The sequence below is a fragment of the Ictidomys tridecemlineatus genome, chromosome 7 (genome assembly GCF_052094955.1).
Source record: "Ictidomys tridecemlineatus isolate mIctTri1 chromosome 7, mIctTri1.hap1, whole genome shotgun sequence".
NCBI lineage: Eukaryota > Metazoa > Chordata > Mammalia > Rodentia > Sciuridae > Ictidomys > Ictidomys tridecemlineatus.
Genome location: NC_135483.1, coordinates 147,493,907 through 147,505,992, shown reverse-complemented (window position 1 = coordinate 147,505,992; position 12,086 = coordinate 147,493,907). Strand labels below are relative to the sequence as shown.

At 36.3% G+C, this 12,086-nt stretch overlaps 1 pseudogene; it reads right to left on the bottom strand.

The window, feature by feature from the left end:
- Positions 1-5,051: 5,051 nt before the first annotated feature.
- LOC110598095 (14-3-3 protein theta pseudogene) lies at positions 5,052-6,118 on the bottom strand (annotated as a pseudogene).
- Positions 6,119-12,086: the final 5,968 nt, after the last annotated feature.

Genomic DNA, 12,086 nt, shown 5'->3' with positions numbered 1-12,086 from the left:
CAGATATATTTTCAACGGACTGATTTTGTTTTATATACCCAGTAGTGAGACTAACTGCCACATCATAAAGTACTTCTATTTTTAATTTTTAGACACCTCCTTAATATTTACCATAGTGACTGTACTAATGCATGTTCCTACCAACAGTATGTAAGAGGTCCCTTTTTCCACCTCTTCACTGGCCCTTTTCTTTTGTCTTTTTGATAATAGCTATTCTAACTAGAATGAGGTGATATCTCATTGTGGTTTTGATTTGCATTTTCCTGATGATGAGCAATGTAGAAATCTTTAGAACCTTTTTTCATATACCTGAAAAAAGAGCCTTTTCCAAATACTATTGTATTTCTTGGTTCAAAAAAAAAATGTGTTTGGATCTATTGCCCATTTTTAAATTAGATTATTGGGTTTTGCTATTTTCTTTGAGTTCCACACATAATCTTGTTATTAACTCCTTGTCAGGTGTATAGTTTGTAAATGCTATTTCCCGTTCTGTATGTTATCTTTGCTCTGTTGATTGTGTTCTTCGTGGTATAGAAGAGTTTTAGTTTCACATAATGCCATTTGTCTCTCTTTTTTTGAATATTGTTGATCTGTGGTTGGTTGAATCCAAAGATTCAGATACAGATGGCTGACTGTTTTCAACTGTTACTATTATTGCACTAGAGAAAGAAGTTTTAAAAATAGAAAGTATGATCGGCATTAATAAACTCTCACTGGATCAACAGTATGTTTCTCAGAGACTGGCACCTAAACTCTCACAAAGAGAACAAGTTGATTCACATCAGTAAAATAGATTGTTTTGTCTTCCTGCCGAGAATCTTTACCCTGAGGAAGAAAGGATAAATGAGAAAAAACTCAGTTTGGATAAGAGAATTCAGGTTCTGATTTATCAATAAAGGAAGTCATAAAACATGGGTACCCAGAGCATGCTTCTTCCAAGCCTCTTCAACTGAGAGAAAGTGTAACTTCTCATGGTTTCTTGCTCATAACCTTGTTATATATACGTCATGGACTTTAGAAAGAAAGCCTATGGTCTTCTGGGCAAGCTCACCTTATGAGATCCCGTTTGCCCTGTGTGAGGGGGCTTCACCCGCCTTCTGAACCTCCCTGTTCTTCACTATTCCAGCTGATGGGTGCCCTAGTAAGCATGCTGGTATTTCACATGAAGGTTTATCTGAACCTACCTAAATAGCTCCTACTGTGGCTCCACAAAGAGCTATTCTATGTTGAACAAACTATCTGTCCTTTTTATTTTTAAATTAATAATTGAATGAGTAAGCCAGGCACCTTTATTCCCAGTTACTTGGGAGACTGAGGCAGGAGGATCAAAAAGTCACGGCCAGCCTGGGAAACTGTCAAGACCCTGTCTCAAAATTAAAAAAAAAAAAAAAAATTAAAAGGACTGGGCTGTAGCTCAGTGTCAGAGTGCCTCGGGGTTCAATCCCTAGTACCAGAAAATAATAATTAAATGACTAGAGCTATATTTATAAGCAATTAATGAAGTTTTGACTGCTCAACCTCCTTTCCTAACCAATAGCAAAGCAAAGGGAGTGACTCATCTCATTAAGTCAGATTTCAATGCTAATGGCTTCTCTGGCTCTTTCCTGAATGTTTATAAAAATTTGACAATATTAAACTTTTACCAATCTAGGACTGCTAAGGAGAGATGAGAAGATTTTATTTCTTACCTCTTGATCGGTTTTATAATGGACAAAATTTTTTATTACTTCAAATCATTTCATGGAACTTCTATTTCATTTGGAAGGAAAAGAAATGTTTGTTGATAGGGCTTTAGAAATTAGGATTAAAGTGTCAGTAACATTGATGCCAGGTCATCGAGCAAGGAATAAAACCATGAAAGAGAAGGAAGCACCTGTATCTGGGATTAGGTAAATCCCAGCCCTTCCCAGCAGAGTCTGTTAAAATGCCATTTTATTTATTAGTTAGCTCGTTCAAAAATAAGGATTTGTCTCTTTCATTCTAAATCTAATTTAGAAGTTATGGAATCTTGATCGGTTGCTATTTTCCTTAATTAATAGGCAGAAGAGATATCCTGTATTATTACTACTGGAAATCATTCAACACACAGAACTGGCCCTGCTAATGGTCCTATTATTTTCACTCAACAGGAAATCTGGAAATTCTAGAAACAGTATTTTATCTGATACTTGTTGATTTTGCTTCTTTATCCAGAAGGATAAAGCTCTGTCCTCGATTTTCTCTTGCATTTTGGCATTTTGGCTGAATTCTATTCATAGCTTTACTAATAAATAAATCATCTAAACCATATCATTTTACTTCTTTGGGCCTCAGGTTTCCCACATAAAATGAAGACTAAGCTAGATAACTTTTGGGGTTCTTTCTAACTCAATTCTATGATTCCTGGTATACTAAACTAGTGCTAAGTACTTATGAAACAAATTATGGTAATCCTAACAAGTTATCCAAAATGAGCTCCTAGTAGGACATCTAACAACAAGGTCATTGCCATGGACACCTCAGGTTCTTGTTTCTCTATAGCAGTGGGAAGAGAGAGAAAGAGCACTTCAGAAATCCTGGAATAATTCAGTCTTCAGCTAAAAGGTGAAAGTCTTTTAACAAAAATTGCTCTTTCCATACTCCCCCGCATTTTGCAATGACCTTTAATGCAACATTAATACTTTTTCTGTGTTAATATTAACACTACATTTTGATCAAAAAAAAAAAAAGTAAACTAGTATTTCCCTAAGGAGCCCTGTGGTGACTACCTTTACTCCACCAAGAAAATTCCTCTCCAAGGAAAACTCTTTGAGCTATAGTCACTGTTAACCTTGATACAGTGTAAAAAGAAACTCAAATTCATTTGTGAAATGCACTCATCCAGTTACTTTAATGTTTTGCTCTTAGATTTTGTTGAAGGTTAAATAAACCAAAGGCCACATGAAACCTATTACTGAGCATTCTTTAAAACCCTCTTAAAGAGATTGTCTGTATGTTGTTCAGGGTCCTCTGCAAAAGGATTCATGAAGAGTCAACATGAATAGAGATATATTTTTTAAGAATTTAGGATAAAGCTCATTTCCACTAAAAAAAATGTATTCATTAAGTTTTTGTCAATTAAAATTTATATCCTATAATGTTTCCTCATAGTCTTTGCAGCCTAAGAGCTCAGACCCAAATTTAAATCTCAAAATTAATACTCTTAGATTAGGAGTATTAAACAGTTCTTAGTGTAGACATTCAGAATTATGATATATAAAGATTAAGAATGAAATGTTGGAGGTCCACATAAAGAGATTCTGATTAAGCAGATCTGGGTTAACACCTCAAATTTGCCTATTTAACAAATACAAAAATTAACTCATACAAATGACCCAGAGGCCTCATGTTGAGAAATACCACCTTAGATAGATTTCAAGTACTTCCTTTGCTTTTGACATTCCAAAGGCATCTATTTTTATAGCAAAAATTATATAATTATTTTACTACAGATCATCTTAATTATTTTTTGGCATTAAGCAGAATAAAAATAATTAGTATCTCTCTGCATAAATGTAAACACATATAGTATAGCTGATGATTAATTTGACACCGATAAGAAAACCACCCTTTGTATCTCCAAGATAAAATTTAAGATTACAAAGATAAAAGAAAAAAAATGAATTCTGTTGCATTTAAATTAGGAATTTCTGTTGTGTGAAAGGTATTGCAAAATTATTAATAGTCTACATAATGGAAGAAAATATATTTGCAATTTCTAAAAACATCAAAGAATCACACAAAGATATGATATACTCATACATACATAGTAGAATCTGTTCAGAACTTATGCAAATCAATAGGAAATTAGTGACTCTAGCAGAGTAATGGACAAAAAAAAATATCAAAATGCCAGCAAGTTTCTAATGCTCAAGTTTATTGGTCATAAGATAAATCAAATTAAAACAAAACTAAGAAATTTAGTTTTAAAACCTGGCAAACATTAAAGCCGGACACTGCCAAGGACTGGCAAGGATATGGTGACATAAGCACACAGCTTCTTTGAGAGCAATATGGCTGTCAAAGAGGCTTGCTTAGCCTTGTCTTGCCCATAACATTTTCCATTTAAGAATTATACACCCACTCATTGTATTCATCAAACTACCAAAGTCCATGTTAAGTTTTTGCTCTCTTAAATTACAACTTGAAGGAAGGCAGAAGCATGTCAGTCCCCTGTGGATGGATGTGAGTCATTGAATACCAGTAGCCCTCTTTGAAAAATCAGCCTTCAAAATGCAACCCTTAGCCCTTTTGTATGCTCAAAGCCAGTGAAGAGTAATGAGTCATGCAGCCATCTTCACACAGCCTCTAATATCTCCCTTGAAAATCCTTAATCTCATACTTGTTCAAAATGTGGCATCTCTCGACTCAGCAGTCAGCCAAAATTCTCCATTTTATTGAAGTTACAAATGTTACAAGTCCATTTGCTGTTGCTGTAACAAAAACCTGAGACCTGATAGTTTATGAAGAACAGAAGTTTGTTTGGCTTATAATTCTAGAGACTGGGAAGTCCAAAAGCACAGTACTGACATCATTTTGGTATTTGGTGGGGGCCCTCTTGCAGCATCATAACATGGTAGAAGGCATCAGATGGAGCAGACGTGCTAGCTTGTTGCCTTTTGAAGGTGTAAGTGAATTTTTATTGGGAAGAGAAGTTGTTGACTTAAACAGCAGCAAATGAACCAGTAAGCTCCTTATTGTCACAGATGGACACAACTTCCATCTGTGATATATATATATATATATATATAAAATATAGGAGGCATTTTAATTTGTTACCCTGAACCCAGAAATACAAAGTATTTTTCCACTCGATTTTAGTATTTCCAAATTCCTACTAAAAGGGAATACATTCAGAGCTTAAAAGTTGCTTACTGAAAGGAAGCACCTAAAGTAGGGTAAGGGAGGGAAATGTAGACATTAGAAGTTATGTAGAATACTCCTCAAACTGTACTTAACTACATTTTCATATCTTCACAGTAATACAAAGCACAGTCACTTGTAGAATTGGTTCAGATTATTTAAATGCCAAGTACATTTTTAGCCCTCTACCTAATTTTTGGACATTACTTATGTTTATATGAAATGAATCTATTAATACTTTTCCACAGCAGTAACTGCACGCCAGGAAGGCCAAGACAAACACAAATCAAGGGATGGAGCTTTCCCAAAGTTGTAATGATTCCATACACACAAACAGGCTCCTTTGCTATGGGAAATCCAAGTGTGATGAGAAATGGAGATGGGTAAAAAGGTTTCTCTCAAAGAGAAGAAAGATGACATCCTCTTTGCATTCGCTTGCAGCCCCTTCTGCAGCATCACAGTCTTCTCCACACTATTTGATGGCCACATGTTAAATTGTCTCCAAGCAACTGCATGATGAGGGTGCTGTCTTTCTATGAGTCTTCATTCAGTATATCAAGTTCTGCAATGAACAAATCGGAAACCATTTTAGCCAGTGTGCAGGCAAGCTCTGCTGTATCATGGATCTCACAGTACAATCAGACAAGTTAAGAGCCAGCCTAGGTAGACTGGATGTTCGGGTTGTATCTCTTGCTTGAATCAAAGCATTGTGATCACCAAGTGCAGCCTCAGCAAAACACTGGAAGTAATCTTCCTGTATTTTCAGATAGAAAATACTTACTCTCTGGATTAGCTGCATTGGCTTTTAAATACTTATCCAACAATTTCAGACCAGTGGTGTAGATGGACCTCAGCTCTGATTCCCTGGCCTCCTGATGATTCTTAATCAGCTGAAGCTTCTTGTTGGAGGTGTCCTTTCCTCCAGGCAGACCTCTGGTCTTCAACCACATTCTTATAGACCTGAAGAGTGGGTGGAACTCCTGGATGGATATCTCAGCACCCTGCTGGGTCACAGCCTTCCTGCAGATGGCCATGTCCTAGCACTTGGCCTGCTCAGTCAACTTGGCCCTTTGGATCAGCTCCCTCTGCTCCATGGAGCACAGATGGCATGCAGGGACCCAGCCAAGGACAAGGAGAGCCAGGGCAAGCACAAGCCAGAATCAGGGTCCTCTTCCTGAAGAGCTTCAAAATCTTGGCAGGGACCAGGCAAATCACCTCACTACTCCCATCCCAGGGTCTGAATTTATCTAATCGTAATTTCCCTTATGATCTTATATAATACTTCCATATACTATCAGTATATGAATTTGGGGATTAAGTTTCCAACACATGAAATTTCAGGAACACATTCAAACCATAATGTGGGTCCAAGTGAAAAGAAGGCAAACCCTAGTTAAAAATCTTTGTGTTGATTTCTGTCTTGGAACAAAATTAATAGTTTCATACTCCCAGAAGCCAGTTAATGTTTACATTATAGCAGGTACCTCAATCTCTTTGGGGTCCCTTATATTTTTTAAAGTAAAAGACTCCAGGTAGTTTAGAATCTGCTTACCTAAAGCCTATGTAAAAGAATCATTGAACTTCAAGAGAAAGATAATGCATGTGATAATTTTTTTCAAAAATCATTATAGTTATGTTTCTGAAAGCATGATTTAAAAATAATTATGCATAAGTTTTTAACTGATTTTAAATAAAACTTATGAATAAGGCATAATAATTTACACTTAAGGATTTATCCTTCAAAAAGTTGAAGAAAGTGTTATATTTCAGGCTTTATGTAATACAGAATGTCTTTTCTCCAAAGAAATTATTTTAACTTCCAGAAAGTGGGTCAATTTCTCTGTCTTACTAGTATATTACTTGAGGCTTGTGGAGAAGTAACTCAAAATGTGTGTGTGTGTGTAGGGGGGGTGGGAACAGCACTTCAGAATCACCTGTTATATTTAAAATATGTAAATCCCCAAGGCCGCTCTCAAACCCGTGAAAGCAGAATCTCTGAGGATGGGGTTCTGGGATTTTGCATTTTAAAAACTACCCTGTATTCTTAAGCAATATCCTCAAAAGCTAATATACTTAAGGTCTCAAATTAAAATGTGAAAACCACTGTTTTGTAAATATAAACTGAACAGGATCTCCTCTAAATTTATAAACATCACTTCCTGCAAAAAAAAAAATCAACTTAGCTTAATGACTAGAGCTGTGGACTAAAACTCAACAAATGTTTTATTCCCTGTGCCACCATTCCCCCTTATGAATGATATCAGTAAATTATTTAAATTCACTGTGATAAATAGGATATACGGTAATTCCTTTTTCCTGCCTCAGAGGCATAGTGTGAGGTTAATTAAATAACAGCTGCAAAATACTTTGGGCTCCTTAGAGAAAGACATTATATAAGACATTGTATTATATATGCAGCATTTTTTCTCTGCTGAGAAAATAGGACTAATTGTTCTTGAGAACCCAGCCCATGGCAGAGCAAACAACCACGACATGGCTTTCACAAGCATTAAATTCACAAGGGCAAGATTTTGTCACAGTTGGTATCAGACCCAGTGAATGTTATGCTTCTGTTCTTTGCACAAAGACCACTGCCATCTGGTGGAAGACAGTTGCTGTCCTTATCTTGAGCTTCTATTTCATTTGTGTGAAATGGTGACAAGATAATTTGGGTTTTCTGCTATCGAATCAAAGATTTGTGGCTTATAGGCTCTTGGTTGTCCCCAGGCATGTTATCTGCGGTGCATGAGGGTTAAGGGAGAGCAGACTGAAGGTCAGGTAGTGCTAATGGGAGGAATCATTCCATAAACAAGACATCTCCCAGGCCCCAAACTACACAGCCCTCAAATAGCGCCTGCCACAAATCTCTGCTTTTGTGCTCCATTATATTCTGAAAATAGGGCCAGAAAAGATGGGGGGGGGGATCATCACTGGAGATCATTAAGTCCAATGTTGATTGCTCAGGAAAAATATGTCAGTCTGTAAATGTTGTTTGTATTCATTTGTCAAAGGAAGAAGAGGGATTGCTTACAGAAAATAAATAAGACCATCAAACAGTCCTAAAGTCTACTTGATAAATAATTGTCATATTTTGACACACATGATGAATTTTTAAATCTGTCCTACAAAAATACTTCATAGAAGGACAATTCCTTTCTAGCCTTTCTCATATTTTTTAAAGGCTTAAAATTGATAACAAACTATAATTAGAGAAAATGTGGCAAATGTCTTTCATGCATTCCAGGAAAAAAAACTTTGTCTTAAAAAGTCATATTATCCAAAAGAACAGTTTTCCTGTTACAAGTACTATCTTTTACATCCATAAACCATGCATTTCTTGAAAAAGACATTTTGCTAATATGCATTTTTAAATTCTGTAGCTGTCAGTCTTGGACAAAAAAGTAAACAGATGAAAATTATTTCAAAGATCTTCCTTCAACTAAGTTTTCTGGCTTCTGTACGAGGGCAATACTTTGTTCAGTCATCAGAAAATTGAAATCTATGTCAACTTACACTAAAATGTTAGAGTGAATAAGCACACTACAAAGCAGATCTGTGAAGAATTATTAGCTAGTCACTGCTTGATCCAAAAGGTGAGAATATCAAATGGTAAATTTTGTGAAAATGAGAAGGGGAAAGATTGGAAAGTGAATTTTATTTTAGAACTGAAGATCTCATTATATAGGTAGTAATCTATTCAGCTTAGTGCTTTTCAAAAGTCAAAAATATATTTGGAAAAGAGTAAGATACTAAGTTCTTCAAATAGTGACTTCTTATCCAGTTTCAAATCTTAGCATAGTGTTATATCCAAAAGAAGTAAAAATCTTATGACCCAAAGCATAAAAGAATAACATATTAGTTTTAAAATATTTTTAAAAAGCAGCAAAAAGAAGAACCAGGAATACAACAAATATTACAGAAATGTGTTTTTCTATAATCTCTTTGAATAGACATCTCTTAAGTCCCTTGAATTAAAGCAATTGATCCCCTAAATTTTCCATATTTGTGTTTCCAAAAGTATCCTCAACCCAGAACCTTCTGTTCCCATAATGACCTTCAAGAGAATCATTTTATTATGCAAATGTTGTATTTCTATCCAGTATCCTGGTTAATATATCAGAAGTCCAGGAACCTGGCACTGACAGCAAAGAATTCCTCTTAGAGGATGAAAAGGGTCAAAGACTATCAGCATGTACCCTTTAGTATTTATGCATCTTTAGAAAAAGATGAAGAGTTCCTGTTTGAGAACCATTTTTATTCAAAATCTGTGCTGATCCCTATACAGCCCTTTTAAGGGTAACAAATATGCAAATAATCAGTATACTTGGGAACCCTTTCAGGTCTAGACACATAGTCTTACGGAAGATGCTTGTCTTTCTGCCTGGAACACCATTTCTCATGCGGTTTGCCTGAAAATTTCCAATGTGTGCTTGAAGAATCATCTCTTAACGCACACACAGAAATGAGTTCTCTAGCAGGGATTGCTATACCTTCTTCTCAATCCATTATTTGCTTAAAGGCAATAAAACTTCTCATTTTTTCTGAAAGCATGGTCTCCCATCAGAAAGAATATATCTCTGTTTCTCACTTATGTTTTACTTAGGTATAGCCATAAAACTAATTTCTGTCCAAAAGTGGACTTAAAGGGTGTATTCATCTTCTGATCTGTGCTCTCTCTAAGAGATTCTCAGTGCCTTCAACTTTCTCATTTTCCTCTTCCTGCTGGATAAAGTGAGGATGGGTGTGAGAACCACTGTGGACCCTGTGAATGAAGTAACACATGTTAATGGCAGATAGAAGGAACCTAGTTCCTTTCATCTACTGTGGAATCACCACACCAGCCCTGTAATTTGGCATCAGAATATTAGGTATGTGAAATACTATTTTTTTTTTTTGCGCCACACTAATTTTGAGTTTCAAGATATAAACTCAAGAATGCTCTAACATGTTCCCACAGTACTCTGTACAGGGTTCTCTTGAGACGTTGCTCTCTCTATATTCAATAAATATGGGATTTCCTATCTTTAGACTGTAAACTCAGGACAGGCAGGAAATCTTATTCATATGTGCATTCCAGTGTCAGGTACTCTGTAGTTTTAGAGGATAATATTTAAATTGTAATAATAAAGAAAGCATCACAGGTAAGTGGGGATCTGAAGCTCCAAACCTCTGTTCTTATTTTCCATCAAAAGAAAATTTGAAGTTAGACACCAAAAGTCAAGCAAGAGAACTTTATTATAATGAAAGTAAAGTAAGTCTCAAGCAAAAAGCACTCTCAAGCCAGGCACAGTGGTGCACACCTGTAATTCCAGTGGCTGGAGAGACTGAGGCAGGAGGATCTCGAGTTCAAAGCCAGCCTTAGCAACAGCGAGGTGCTAAGCAACTCATTGAGACCCTACCTCTAAATAAAATACAAATTAGGTCTGGGGATGTGGCTCAGTGTTTGAATGCCCCTAAGTTCAATCCCTGGTTCCCAAAAAAAAAAAAAAAAAAAAAGCACTCTTAAGAGGGAGAGCGGGTTGCTTCTGAGCAGAGCAACAAAGGGAACAAGGCTACTTCCTAATTTATTGCTCCTTGGTGTTTACTGGGAGAACTGGGGTCTGCCTCCTGCAGTCTTTACAGATCAGATGTCCAACTCCTCCTTGATGTGGGGCAGTGAAGTTTTTGGCCCTAGTTGGTCCTCTCCAGAACTGTCATGGTGGCCATTCTATTCAGGGGGGCTTCAACTACAAGTCAATCTTATGTTAATGAGGGTGCTGGTGTCAATGACCTGGTAGAGTTCATCTTAGTGCACCTGCACTACTGATGAAATTTCCCTTCCAAAATACATTGAGGAACCCATGACCATAAATCCTAACTTTATTATGACCTCAGTAGACCCTGCCAGGATTTAGCCCCATTGATCTTTCTTTCCTGACATATTTCTTAATTTATTCCCTTTGTTCCCCACCCATTTATTCTCATGGTTAGTGCACCTGTTGTTGTTCTACAAGTTACTTGATTGTTCATTAGAGGCAATTTCAAAGAAACCCTGTGACCCTGCTATGTTTTTGGTTCAAATTTCACTGCTCATTTCTAACTGCTACCTAATAAAAGAATAAACTTGAGAAGAAAAAAAAATGCTATAATGGGTACTATACATGGTGATTTTCTAAAATTATTTGCCCATTCTTTACTCACACCAGGACCCTTCTTCTGTTGCTCTCTTCAAATACTTCTAAGGGCTGCTCCTTAACTGCTCCAGGAAGTCGCTCTCCGGGCTCAAGATAGATCTGCCTCCATAGTCTCCCTGGCCCCTTTTTCCTGATCTTTCTGACCACCAGTAGTGACACCACTCACTCTAGCTTTACAGTCAGCTGGTCTCGTCTGGCTTTTGAATATTTTTTCTCTTTGGCATTTTTCTTGACTTCAGTTTCCACAGATCTCTTGTTTTCTTGCTTGTCAGCAAGTTGGACATTGTTATTTAGCCTACCTTCAGAATTTAGACATAAATAAAGGCAGCCAGAGGAAATACCTCTGGGAGTTATTTCTTCTACTCCATGATACTTCTCAGTTTCCACTCCTCAGTACACACACACATACACACACAGATTCACACATACCCTCACACGTACACACTCACCCTCTCTCCATGACCTTTCCTATCCTCCTTTCAAAATTTCTCCCTTCTACAAGTACTATGGGACAAGGGTCAAATGGTCATGCTTATTTTGCAAAAGCTACAGCTGGCATTCAGCTTGTTGCTGTACTTGCAGAAAAGATATTCTCAATATTTGCTCTTCTCTAATTCTTTCATAATCCACTTTATGTGGTTATTCTAATTATTAAGCAAGACCCAGAAAGCATGGTCCTGTCCTTCAGAGATTTCATTCTAAGAACAAAAATATACGATCAAAAAGTCCTATAACCATGTACTGTTTTTAAACTTGTTAAATCATAAGTTTATGCTTACCTTACATTCACTATGCTTTTAAGTTGTGCTAAGCATTTAAAATCAAACACTAGCACTTATTAATTAAAAGTGGATCTGAATAAGTTATTTTACTTTGTTTTAAACACATAATTTACTTTAGATGTGACTTATATACCAATTCCCAACTATCTGTGCTGAGACAGAGTTTATCTTATCTGATGAATTTTCATTTTCACATTAATGCCAGCAGGATTCAATTATTGTACTGGATTAACAATAAAAATATCTTACA